This window comes from Sus scrofa, chromosome 14 (assembly GCF_054392235.1).
Source record: "Sus scrofa isolate SSC_HxYL_T2T_F1_AM1 chromosome 14, Sscrofa_HxYL_maternal_Yorkshire_Landrace_v2.0, whole genome shotgun sequence".
Taxonomy (NCBI): Eukaryota; Metazoa; Chordata; class Mammalia; order Artiodactyla; family Suidae; genus Sus; species Sus scrofa.
Window position 1 is genome coordinate 133369953 of NC_139396.1, and position 14085 is coordinate 133384037.

Sequence of the window (14085 nt, forward strand, 5' to 3'; positions counted from 1 at the left end):
AGTTCTAGTGTGATGCGGCATGTTAAGAATCTGGCATTGCCACTGCAGCAGCTTGGGTCACTATTGCGTTGAGGGTTCAATCCCTGGCCTAGGAATTTTCATGTGTCGTGGGTGCAGCCAAAAAAGAACCCAAACCAAAAACCCTGCACTATTCTGGCACCCTTGCTTCTCTGGCCACCTCACAGGGCCTCCTTTCCCTCTGAGCTGCGCCTCCCCCCTGGCCCAGGGACCACCAGCTTCTGCAGGGAACTGAGCTGGATTGCCTTGTTTTCATGCAGGAACTTGCCCCATCTTCCCTTTGCCTCTCTTCCCCACCCCCAGCTTCCAAATTTTGTTTCCAAAATAAATTGAGGTTTTTTCCCAATTGAGGGTCCCTGATCGACTACCAGGGGGAGATTCCTACCAAGGCTCCCTTGTCTTTTCTAGTCACTCATCTCATTTTTTTCTGAGGCAGCATCACTGACAACATTATCATTTTCTCCAGTACTTAATGTTTAGTGCCTGATGCATAGTAGGTTCATAGTTAAGTCTTTCTGCCCTGAACTGACAGCTCACGAGAGGGAGAGGTGGAATTATTCTGAGGGCCTGTCATTGCTAATGTTTCCCTTGTTTAGACATCCTTTGTAGCTAATGAATCTCTCAAGCCTGGCGTCTGGGACATTCCTCAGAAGCCTCCCCATTAGACGAGTCACTGGATGACCCTCTTGTCCTCTGGGGGGGCTGGGAGTCAGCAGTCTATTCAAGGAGATCAGGGTTCCCTCATGGTCAGTGTAGCCTGCTGCCCACCAGCCAGCTGCCACATTGCTTCTTCTCCTTGCCTTCAGCAAGAGTCTGCAATCCCCCAAAAAACCCGTGAAAATTTAAGTCCAACAGGACAAACAAACAGGGTCAGAAAATGCAAAGTGATATTTACTCCTAGCAATAAAAGATCAATATCTGGGGGCACGTGGATGGAGGGTATAGGGGGATTATTCATATTGCTTTTGCAAAATTTCTGTTTGTCCAAAAGTATCTCAAAATAAAACATTACTTAGATATGTAAACAAAATGCTTTTGCGATCAGGTTGAGTGAGTGAGTGAGAATATTGAGCCGATAGAGGCAGGGAGTGGTTAAGATGAGGGCTTTGGGGTCACGGATAGTTGGGTTGGTATCTTGCCTTCCCACTTAAGAGCTGTCATTCCTGAACAGGTTAAATAACCTCTTCAGGTTCCAGTTTCTCCATCTGGAAGATGGGAATTGTTAATGTCTACTTCACTAATTAAATGAGATAATGGGAGTTCCTGTCGTGGCGCAGTGGAAATGAATCCAACTAGGAAGCATAAGGTTGTGGGTTTGATCCCTGGCCTTGCTCAGTGGGTTAAGGATCTGGCGTTGCTGTGAGCTGTAGTGTAGGTCGCAGATGCGGCTTGGATCTGGTGTTGCTGTGGCTGTGGCTGTGGTGTAGGCTGGCAGCTACAGCTCCAATTAGACCCCTAGCCTGGGAATCTCCATATGCCATGGGTGTGGCCCTAAAAAAGGACAGAAGACAAAAGACAAAAAAAAAAAAAAAAGAAGAAGAAGAGGTAATGTACTTACAGGATTTAGGATGATGCCTGAGACTCAGTAAGGGGTCAATAAATAGTAGGAAGAGGGCAAAAAGAGACAGAAAGTACAAAGTCCTCTGCTCATCCAGTCTCAGAGATTTCTCAGTCACTGCCATTTAGAGCCCTTGACCCCAAAGACTCACCATATCGTTGAAACCAGCCACTGGCTTCAACCCACAGTTGTCCATGTGATAAAATAGGCCAGGGCTACCTCCCATAGAGTGTTTCCTGGCATTCCCAACTGGTCACCTCAAAGGACCAGCAGGAAGGTGCTTTTTTTATTTTTATTTTTTTTTTTGCTTTTTAGGGCTGCACGTGCAGCATATAGAAGTTCTCAGGCTACAAGTCGAACTGGAGCTACAGCTGCTGGCCTACACCACAGCCACAGCAACACCAGATCCTTAACCCACTGAGCAAGGCCAGAGATCAAACTCGCATCCTCATGGATACTAGTAGGGTTCGTTAACCACTGAGCCACAGAGGGAACTCCAAGAAGGTGCTTATAGTTCCTTCTTAGCTTATGACCTTAGGGCCACAGTCATTCATTCATTCATTCATTCATTCATTCATTCATTGGGTAAAGATAGAGGGAACCATGAACTAGACACTGTACTTGGCATAGAAACATACCATGGAACAAAACTGACCTGGTCCTTGCCCTCCAGCTGCTTACATTTTAGGAACTAGCCTCTCCCTATGATTTTCTGTGGTTCCTCTCCCTTGGCAACACCCAGCCTTGGTCACTCTTTTGGAATGCAACCCCCCTTTACTGCAGCATGCAGACAATTCAGGCTCACACAATCACAGAAGGCAGGGCACAATGGCAAAACGCTGGCAGTTACTGGGCCTGATCATTCTTTTTTTTTCTTTCTTTTTTTTGCCACGCCCATGGCATACGGTTTTCTGGCTGAGTATTGAACCTGCGCCACAGCAGTGATCTGAGCCACAGCAGTGACAAAGCCAGGTCCTTAACCCACTAGGCTACCAGGGAGCTCCCATGGGCCTGGCCATTCTTTAGCTACAGTCCTTGGATATAATTCCACCTTGGGAGCTTGGGAGAAACTAAGGGAGCCAGTGGTGTAAAGCTAGAACTGCCTTATCTGCAAGTATTTAAACTCCATTTGCCCTCCCCAACCTCCTTCCCTGTCCACAGTATTTTTAAAATTAGTCTCTGCCCCAGACTCTCTTCTTCCGTCTCTGTCTGCCGTCCCTATCAGTCCAAAAAACGTTTTCCAAACAGCTTTCCTTCTGTAACCAAATGTGCCCTCTGCCCCCCACCATCCTGCCTCCCCCTCCCTCTGCCTGTCCAACTGGGGCCATGATGCTTGTCCAGCTCGGCCAAGAGTTCACGCTTCCTAGCAACTTGGATACCGAGCAGCCACAACATTAGCATTAGCAAACCTGCCCACCCTCTCTCTGTGTGGCAATTGCCCCATTCACTTGTTTCTTAGGAAGACTGGAGTGACAATCCAAAACACCATACCAAATGAAGAAGGAAGAAGCTCACCTTTCTTACCCTCTTTCACGTTCACAATGATTTCCGTAGACCTCTCACTTGTGAAGACTGTTTACCTTGAATATTCTTAGAAAGAAATCGCTATTTTTTTCCCTTTCGGACATTATTTTAGTGTTACTTATTGAGAACTGCTTGTGTTTTAGCTCCTATAGAGAAGGTCTTCTATATTCTTCACAAGTAAGACCTACGATATACCAAAAATATGTAACTAAACACGGACTAAAGGAGGGGCTCCAGTCAGTTCTGTATAGTGAGATGCAGTTTCAGAGAGTGTGAGATTCAATCTCCAAAAGGTAAAGTGGGGGCGGAGGGGAGGGTGTGTGTGTGTGGATGGGTGGGTATGTTTGGTAAAGAAAAAATATTTATCAATTATATTGTGATTTTTTTCTGTTATGAAAAATAAGTTTACATGACGCTTAAAAACTTCGTTTAAAAAAGAGCCCAGGGAGTTCCCGTCATGGTGCAGCGGAAATTAATCCAACTAGGAACTATGAGATTGTAGGTTCGATCCCTGGCCTTGCTCAGTGGGTTAAGGATCTGGCGTCACTGTGGCTGTGGCGTAGGCTGGCGGCTGCAGCTCCAATTAGACCTGTAGCCTGGGAACTTCCGTATACCGCGGATGCGGCCCTAAAAAGAAAAAGAAGAAGAAGAAAAAAGGGCCCAAGAGTTCTCTTGTGGCACAGGGGGTTAGGGATCCAATGTTGTCGCAGCAGTGGTTTGGGCCACAGCTGTAGCACAGGTTCAGTCCCTGGCCTGGGAACTTTCACATGCCACCAGCTCCGCCAAAAAGAAAAAAAAAAAACGCCACTGGGCTCTGGACTTTAACAAAATCAAGGTCTTACTCTTTTCTACTCTGTAATTGCTCATAGAATTGGTATAAAAATTAGAAGAGATAATAGATATAAGTTGATACCACAGTGCCTCAGTACCTGGTAGCAGAGACTGCTAGCTATGTGCCCCCAAATCTCTTCCCCTCTCTGTTTTAGCAACATAACCTATGATTTTTATTTGGGCATATGGACTCCGTTGCAGCTAGGAGCAGCCATGTGACTAGGCCAAGGAGTTCTGAGCAGAAGTATTGCCTGGAAGGTCCAGAAACTCTCCCTAACAGAGACACTCTTCATCATCCTTCTGTGTGTTATTGGTTTGGACTCTAGATGTGATGGCTAGTACCCCAACTGCTATTTTGGAGCATGAGGAGGAAGACCACACCCTGAGGAGGGCACTGCAGAGAACTAAAGATTTCAGGTGCTTGATGAGCAGGGAGCTGCCATTTCTAGCACTGGACTTCCTGAAGATTATTTATCATAAAGTATAAATTAATGTTTCTCATATTTGAGCCATTATTTTTCAAAGTAAAATGAATCCTCACTATGCTATCATTATCGTTGTCATCATTATTTTATTAGCCCTAGACCACAATCCAGTTGTCCCATAGTTGCCCTCTTTAGGCCATTAGAAACAGCTTAAATGTCATCAGTAATACAAAGAATTTCGCCTTGGTTCTGATCTCTCTTGCCAACCCGTTCATGCCTTTAATGTGGGGGCGCCTGGGTCCTCCTGGCCCCTGAGGGCATGCATGGCATCGCCACTGCTCTCCCTTCTTCGACTCCCCTTCTTTCTGCATTCCCGACGTTAGGTCTTTCCCACTTGCCACGGCCCCTACAGAATGCTCAACTGACTGGGTGCTGCTGAACCACCCTGAGAGCAGAGAAGGATTTGGACTGGGTAGAAAGGGATGGGCAGGCAATTCAGGTGGGAGAAAAACAGAAGCAAAAGGGAAAAGCAGATGGAGCATAATTTCAGGACCAGAGGGGGAGTGGCTGAAGGTTTCTGCTGAGGGTGGTGGGACATCAAATTGAATCCAGACGTGTGGTGGGACCTCTGGCGGGTCTTCAAGGCCCAGCAGAGGAGTTTGGAGGAAATAGAGAATCAGCACAAGTGACTGAGCAGGGCAGTGACACAAGGCAAGTGATGTTTCCAAAAAAATTTATCTGGCTGCAGTATGCAAAACAGATTGAAGGCAGGAAGAGCCTGGAGACAGGGAGACCAGTATAAATCTTCCACCCAGTAATCAGATGGTCAAACATTGTCAACAGACTTTGAAAGGGGCCGTGTGAAACAGCAAAATTAAAGGGTAGTGACTTCAGTTAAGCAGAATAAGAAGCTTTAAACAAAGTCTTTCTCCAGAATTTCTCACACAGAGAAAGTATCCAGCTTCTAAATAGCGAAAATTGGTTCAATCCTTTTGGAAAACAAGTAGGCACTATGGATCAAGAGCCATAAGAATGTTCACACCCTTTGACCCAGTAATTCTACTTCTGGGAATGCTAGGGAAATAATCCAAATTAGAGAAAGGGGGGAAAAAATGCCTGGAGATCTTAATCACAGCACACTCAATAATAGCAAATAATTTGAAACAATCTAAACATTCAGGGGGATGAATGGGGGATGGTGAAGCCAACTATAGCTCTCAAGTACATGCTACCCAGCCGTGAACTCCAAAGGATAAGACCAGACAGATGACACGGAAAATGCCCTGACTTAATTTGAGGAACGCAAGCATACAAAATATGAGTGTCCATCACACAACAAACATCCCAAGTATAGAAAAAGCCAGACTGAAAGAGGTATTCTAAATCACTCCCAGCTATTTCATTAAAGTGTAGGGATTATAGATTTTGTTTCTTTCTTTTTCTTTTCTTTTTTTTTTTTTGTTTTTTGTTTTGTTTGTTTGTTTGTTTGTTTGTTTTTGGTCTTGTCTTTTTAGGGCCACACTCCAAGGCATATGGAGGTTCCCATGCTAGGGGTCAAATCAGAGCCGTAACTGGAGGCCTATGCCACAGCCACAGCAAAGCGGGATCCTTAACCCACTGAGCCAGGCCAGGGATCGAACCAGCATCCTCATGAAAGTCAGGTTCATTAACGACTGAGCCACGACAGGAATTTTTTTTTCCCTCGGACATGCTTTTGTTTTTTCAATATGCTTTTATTACAGCTATACCTGTAATTATGGGGGATGTCGGGAGAAGTCTTCCTTCTCTAGTCGCTCTGAATGGTTTGGCTTTTATGAGACTGTGTTAATATGTATGACTTGTATTTTTTTTTTTTAAGTAAGTGATCTTCCAAAAAATATCTTAGTAAATGTGGGGAAACCATAAGAAATGCTCATGTCATCATTGCCAGATGCTTATGTTCATCTTCTCTATGATGTGGTTTTTAAAAACAGCATAGACTTTGAGGGGTGGGGGCGCTGAGTTTTAACCTTCCCTTAGTTGGTGACCATGGCCAGGTCATATGCGAAGTAGAGAAGAAAGCCTTCTTTGCAACATTCTTGGAGACATCAGTGGGAGAAGGTATAGAGGCCTCTGAGCAAAGTGCTCTGCATTTAGGGGACACAGAGTTTGAGGGCTGTAAATATCAGTCGCTGTTGTTTTCTCCGTTCTGTTTTGAGCCTCCTGCAGGCGGGTAGCTGGGAGGAGTGACCTCTGAGGAGGGAGACGGAAACCCGGAGCAGATCCCTCAGCCTCAGCCACCTCCTGCCCCTGCACTGCAGCCCCTTGCTCTTCCCCACTCTGAACCCACTAGGCAATCTCTGCTCCTCTCTCGGCCTTGGCAATGCTTTCCCCTCTGCCCGGACCGCACCTCAGCGATGGTGTGCAGTGTAGGAGACAAAGTTTATTTTCAAAAGGAAGTTTCCTTCTCCATGTACTCAGCTGGCATGTATTGAAGAATGGTTTTAGGTTTTCACCATTTAGGTTGGAACATAAAACGGCCTTCGTTTGCTTAAATCATTCTGTTATACCTCCCGTGACCCCAGTTTTTATGCAAGTCCCAGTTTACAACCCTGCTTAAAGTTGTACAAGTCCCTTTGAAGGGTCACTGGGATTAGGAGAGAGACAGAGCAGGGAAAAGACAAGAATGGCTTGGAGACCACCTAGGGCAAAGCCCATGAATGCCAGCAATGATTTTGGGGGATGCTAAATGACTCCACTCATTTTCCTAACATCCTGCTTAATAAAACTTTCACACTCAGCCATAGTTTCTAAGTTTCTCAAGGACTCCTTAAGTGGGAACCGATTTAAAACCTTATTAAGGGTCAGGGAGACTATGTTTATTGGCTCTGCGTGATCTGCCAAGCCTGCTGGTCTGCCAGAGAGGCCTCACTGTGGAGTTTCCATCACCCCAGGCACTGACGCTCTGGGAGAGAGGAAGAGCCTCCTTCCTTCCTCGCCCTGAATTCTGTCCTTGAACCCAGGATGTGGCCAGTCTGGGACTAGAAACACTGTGATTCTTGGGCCACAGATTCAGCCTCTCTAAAAAAAGGAATCTAAGGGGGATGGTCTCAGGAGAGAACAAAGCTGGGCTGGAACCGTGTTCTTTTCCCCTCGGGGCTGTCGCTGGCCCCTTTTGCCCTGGACTTGCTCGTAAGACACCCGGTTTCATCTCGTCGTCCGAGTGATGCTGCAATGGGAGCTGACTTAGAAGAAAGGCGGTGGCCCTGTCAGCACTGTTGTAGCCTGGCACCAGTCACCTACGGGATGGTCAGTGACAGTTCGAAGACTAATGGAAGGCATGTGTGTGCCAACAAATGGATAAGACTGCTTTCCATTCACTCCCACTCTGCCGTGTCTCAGCCTCCATGGCAGAGAAGTTATGGCTAGTCATTGCTATGTGTCAAACCATCTTTCCTCATTGCTGATTTTAAAAAGAATTGGGACATTTGGTAATTCTATTTTTAGTTTTCTGAGGAATCTCCATACTCTTTTCCACAGTGGTTGCACCAATTTACATTCCCACTCCTGGGCATTTATCCAGAAAAAACCATGACTCAAAAAGACCCGTGTATTCCAATGTTCATTGCAGCAGTATTTGCAATAGCCAAGACGTGGAAACAACCTAAATGTTCGACAGAGGGGTGGATAAAGAAGATGTGGTACATATACACAATAGAATATTATTACTCAGCCATTAAAAGGAAAGAAATAACGGCATTTGCAGCAGCATGGATGGACCTAAAAATTATCATGCTAAGTGAAGTCAGTCAAATGCTATCATTTACATGTGGAATCTAAAAAAAGGACACAATGAACTTCTTTGCAGAATGGATACTGACTCACAAACTTTGAAAAACTTATGGTTTCCAAATGAGACAGATTGGGGGGTAGGGGGGTCCACTGAGGGTTTGGGATGGAAATGCTATAAAATTTGGTTGTGATGATTGTCGTACAACTATAAATGTAATAAAGTTCATTGGGTAATAACAAAAAAGAATTGGGACTTTAAAAGAAAAGAACACCCTAGCGCCTTGTTTAAACATGCACCTGAAATCTGAATTCTATAACCATGTGGAGCAGGGCTACCCAGTGAACTGGAACCGCTCTGCTGAACTGTATGTGATGAGAAGGAAAAAGTCTACTGCATTCTCAATAAACAGAGAAGATAATGGGAGGTGGGGAGGAGAAAGAAGCAGAGAGAGATTAAGAAATTTGAGTTCTGGTCCTGTGGCCCTGAGTGGGCAATTTGTGGCTTTGTAACCATAAGCCTCAGTGTTCCCATCTGTAAAATGGGAGGTTGGACTGGATCAGTCCTCAGACTTTGTGAGGCCATCAGAATCACTTGGGTCATGGGTCGGATGGGGGTAGGGGATGCTGTTAAACAGGCACATTCCTGAGCCCCACTCTCTAAGACTCTGCAAGGGGGCCCGGGGAACCTGCATGTTTGACAAGCCCAGCTGCCTTTGTTACAAGAACTCACTTTGAGAAAACAAGACCTTAGAGAGGATGTGGCTCTCACTGCTCAAGGTGGACTCTGGACCTGGGAGGTATACCGGCATTCCTCACCCCTTGGGGTAGCAGTCAGTCCCTTGGGGGCATGCTTTAGCTCTGGTTCAGGTGGGAATGACTCATGAGCAAGTGCTGGAGGCTAAGGGAATCTTGCATTAGCATCTTAAAAACCAGCAGCCTCTCTCAAGGTGGCCTTTGCCTTGGCTGTTAGGACTTGTTAAATGGGATGGGGATTAACACAGGTAAACTGTCTCCCTGCCTCTACTTCCTGTGTGTAGATGGATACAGACAGTACCTCCCACATGGGAGTGCTTTGTGCTTTTTCTAAACACTTTCCCATACATGATCTCATCGATCCTCAAAGCGTAGACTCTCACCTTCATTTCACAGAGGGGGAAACTGAGTCACAGGGGCTTCTTGCCAGAGTGCTCTTTATTGGCAGACACAGGGAAAGAGCTCAGATCTCCCCATCCCCGGCGTAGTGGTTCTCCCAGTACCATGTTGCAGTGTATTTATTAAACTGTGTATTTATTAAACCAAAGGACTAAGGGATTATTAACAGTAAGTTTCTAAAACATCTTACTTAGAACAATGATGAAGTTCCAGGGTAGACCGAGATTACTACTCTAATGAAATTAATGATAAAAAATTCTAAGAGCCCTGCTGGCACAGTCTGTGTAACTCAGTCTTGTGGTGAGTGGGTATTTGCATATATAATATATATTTTTGTGTGTGTGCTTTGGATAGAAGATTGAAAGAGATATACAAAATGCTAACAGGGATTATCTACGAAGAGTAGAATTATAGGTGATTTTTATTTTCTCCTTTATGCTTTTTGAATATTGATTATATTCTTTATATTTTCCATAAGTGATTTTTCCTTTTTAATCAGAAAAAAATATACTTGCAATACATTGCTGTGTTTATAGATTCTTTAGCGTTTCTAAGATGCTTTCACATATTTGTTATAGAATTTTATTCTTACTCTGTAGGAAGTATCCTGAGCAGGTATTATTTTTTTTTATCCCTATTTGACAAAGGAAGTAATTTCCCTAATGTCACACCCCCGCAGCTTATAAGAGAGGGACGGTGACTCAAACCCAGATCTCCCAGCTGCCTTTAACATTTCTTTCCACTCTGAGACCCTTTGTGTGCGTGTTGCGTGTGTGAGGGACTTAGCCCTGGGGCCCTGCCGCCCCCTCTCGTACTCTTTTGCAGTCCTGCCCTCACTTCCCCTCTCTCTGGGTGGCCTCTTCCCGGGACCCAAAGCTGGGTCTTTACCAGGTTTCCACCCTCACAGGGCTGGGAGCAGACTGCTGCCCACGGCAGTGGATGCCCGCATGTTGGTGGGATGAATTCTTTTATTCCCCATGGGGCCTTTTGCAAGCAGGTGCCAGGTGGCAGGGCTCCTAGAGAAAGGCCAGGGGAAGAGAAGCGGGTGTCCCTTGCATCACAAGTGAGTTGAGCTGTTCTTGCTGTCTGGAGGGTGGCCTGGGCACAGCCCACACTAGGTGGCAGCTGGAAGGGAGGTGGTGACGTCAACACTGTGCCACCTCTCTGCCCTGCTCAGGGACGGTAAATGCCTCTCCCTGGTGGTGTTGGGTTTCTTTCCTTTCCATAATCATCTAACAGTCCCTGCACCACAGAGCTGTGGATTGAGTCAAGGGAGGAGAAAGGTCTATGTTGGGCCCAGAGAGGGTGTGGGAATGAGAGGGGCCCGGGCACACATCCAGGCTGACAGGTATACCCTGCGTGACCTGACTTGCCATATAACGTTTCTACGTCTCTTCCCTTATTTTTAGGTGATGATGAGGTTCATAATGTCAATGATACCATCCTTGAAGGACTGTTGTAAGGTTTAAATTGATTTACTTGCTCAGCAAGTTATTTATTATTATTACTATTTGTCTTTTCTAGGGCTGCTTCCCGCGGTATATGGAGTTCCCAGGCTAGGGGTCGAATCGGAGCTGTAGCCACCGGCCTATGTCACAGCCACAGCAACGCGGGATCCGAGTCATGTCTGCGAGCTACACCACAGCTCATGGCTCTGGAACACCTTCCGTCTCATGATCTGCTTACATGTCCATCTCCTTCTCCCTCTTGGGGATGTGGCTTCTGTAGGCTGGACTCCTTCTCACCTCTCAGGGTCCCTGTGGGGCAGCGGTGAGCCACACAGCCACTGGAATCCTGGTTCTGTCACATACTTGCTGTATGAGGTTGGGCACGTTTCTTACCTTTCTGAGCCTCACTTTCCTCATCTGTAAAATGGGGGCCATTCTTATAGCAAACCTCCTTGGGTGTTGTGAGAATGAACAGGGCCCAGCATATAGAAGGCAAAATTATAAATTGCTCATTGTTATGCCTGGCACATAGTAAGTACTCAATGCATTTTGCGTTTTGTGGAATGAAAGCTATAGAGTAAGAAAATGCAGCATGAAGAATTTCATGTTAAGAGCTGTGCACAGCCCCCAGGAGGGACACAGCCGTCATCTTGAAACACCTTTCAGAAAGGCAAGCAAGCGGGATCTGACTCCTTGCTCTTGAGCCTGTTTTAATATCTTGTTCAGATGAAAATACATCAGGCTGTTAACCTGCTAAGAACAGCACCTGATCTTGGCCTGAAGCTAAAAAGCCGCACATTTGCTTCCCATCCTAAGCGCTGGCTGTCTTCCAGCTCCTGCATGTGGGATCTCTCCATCCCTCTCCAGAGTCAAATGTGGGCCCCTCACTCCCCCACCTCCACTCCCAGTGCTTTGTTGTAGCCATCTCTGTGATTTGTGGAAAGTGGTCCTAGAATCAGGTGAGCCAGGTAGAAGATAAAGCAGCGATCTCAGGATTTAGCCAGATGCAAAACGTACCTTAAGTTCACATGTTCCAAAGGTGAGACCAGCAAGAACCATCTTGGTTCATAATTAGTCACTGTAATTAACTGTATGAGTAATTGAAAAAATTGAAACAAGCAGCTCATGGTTCTGGAAGAGAGAGGACAAGGAGAGAACCCTTCAAAGGGAAGAATCTGCTGCCTGCCTTGGCTGCAAGTGGCTGATGGCTGCCGGCGGCTGGGGAGTGGGAGTGGATTTTGAGGGGCCAGCAAAGGTATTTGTAGGACAAAACTTAGGAAATTTCCTCCCCAGGGATCTCCTTCTTGCTTTCTCTAATTCCAAGCCAGCATCAGCATTTTACTTGCTTTCCTGCGACCTGGCCCTAGCATGAAGAGGTAATAGTGACCTTGCCCTCACTCTGCCTTTATCTTGTTCTGCCAGCTGATGTACTGCAGATCGAATATGCAACCGAAGCCCTCTCTGAGTTGAGAGTGGGGGAAACAGAGGGTGTTCAAGTTTCTTTTAAAAGATGGTGAGGTGCCCGGGAGAGCTAGTCCCCTTGCCCTCCCTGCTCCTTCTCTGGGGGCACCTTGCCCAGGCAGACCAGGCTTGCTGAGTGACCCTAAACAAGCTGAATTACTAACACATCAATGCCAGGGGTTGGTGTGCTTAGCTGAAGTGGGCAGCAGATCTAGACCTAAGTGGTGTTTTACCCCAAAGGTCTCTGTTAATACTGTGTTTGTACATAAAGTAAAAGTATGGTATCAGGATCTAAAGAGCTGGCTGACCGTCCTTGGCTGTGTGGCTGTGAGCAAGTGTCTTAACCCTTCTCAGCATCCATTTCCTCATCTGCAAAACGGGGTAATAATCCCTGTCACACCTCACACGCAGGGTTCTTAGGAGACTCACATTTGAGCAAATCTGCAACACATGATATCAAGCAGTAGAAAGCACATGGCTTCTCCTGTATTTCCCTGCAGTGGCTGTGAGGTTTACCTGAGCAGTTCAGGCAATGACCAGCGCATAATAGACCCTCAATCAATCATTACGAGTAATTGTCCTTGTTGCTCGTAAGAATTCTGTATGTGCAAATGTGATCTTAGGCCACAGAGCCCTGTAACCTGTAAATTCTTATTTTCATCTTTTATTGATCTGCTAGCAGGCAGGATGCACAGACAGTCATACCACCATCTGTCTCAGCCCAGGCAAGTATCTCCCATCCAGGTGACTTTAGCAACACCCCTGCCATCCTCCTTGCATTTGGTGGGTCCCCACTTCAGACCTCCCCAAACATCATTTCATTTCATTGTCCCTCTTGAAGGACAGTGTCTTTTGTGGGCATATGACCATAGCACTCTCCAGTTTGGTCTTGGAAGCAACTTCCCTTCTCTGCCCACGGGATCAGCCGTCTCTTCTCCATCCCTCTGCTGACTCCTTGAGCCATCACTGCAGGGTGGAACACTCTTGTCTCTTCTCTCTTCAGCAGTAGCCCTTCATCAGAGTCTATATCGCCTCCATCCTTTAAAGGAGCTTCCTCTGACTCCCCACCCCACCTCACACACAGATCACTCAGCTTGCATGGGCTCAATTTGTGTTCTCGGCTTTTGATTTTGCCTACACATGACTTTTTAAACATTTTTTGAGCCACGTGTCAGAGACTAGGTTTTCTGTTTCTGTGGGATGCCTAGCCAGCACTTTCTGGGTTGTTCCCTATAGAGCGAGCACTCCAGGGAGACCCTCACATCATTATTTACCTTCTTAGGCTCCTCTTTAGCAGCCGAAGCTCCCTGAGGAGTGGTGCTGTCCTTCAATGAAACATCCTGTGTCAGATGCCAGGGTGGGTCCCTACCTCCCACCATGCTTAGGAGAAGCTTTCAGCTGGTGCCTGCAAGGGGCAAACCCTGCATGACTCACAGCTTCCCTACTTGGGTATAATAGCTCTTGTTCTCCAATTTGGCAGAGACCTTGCAGCCAGAAGAAACCCATGCAAGGAGTACTTCAAAGCCTTGGGTAAGGGTCTCTATAGCAAACTGAGATTTTTCTTCTAGTTTATCTTTCTGTGTATACCTGTAGACTAAGGCCCAGGCTGTGCCTTCCCTGCACACTGATCTCCAACCCTGATTTGGTTCTAGGCCTCCCTGGGAAGCCCCGAATCTAAGACATGTGACTTAATGCTGTGTTGTCACTGGTGGGCAGGCCCTTTGGAAGAAAGAGCAATCCTGAGCTTGTGTCAATGTACAGACTTGCTCCCAAGTTTCTCTTCTCTCTTTGAATCTATTCACTCAGGCTTTGTGTGTACTTTTGGCACTGGGGATGTTAGATAAATAAGATCCTGTCTGCCCTGGAGAGTCTAGTGGAACTTCCTACCCCACTGGTG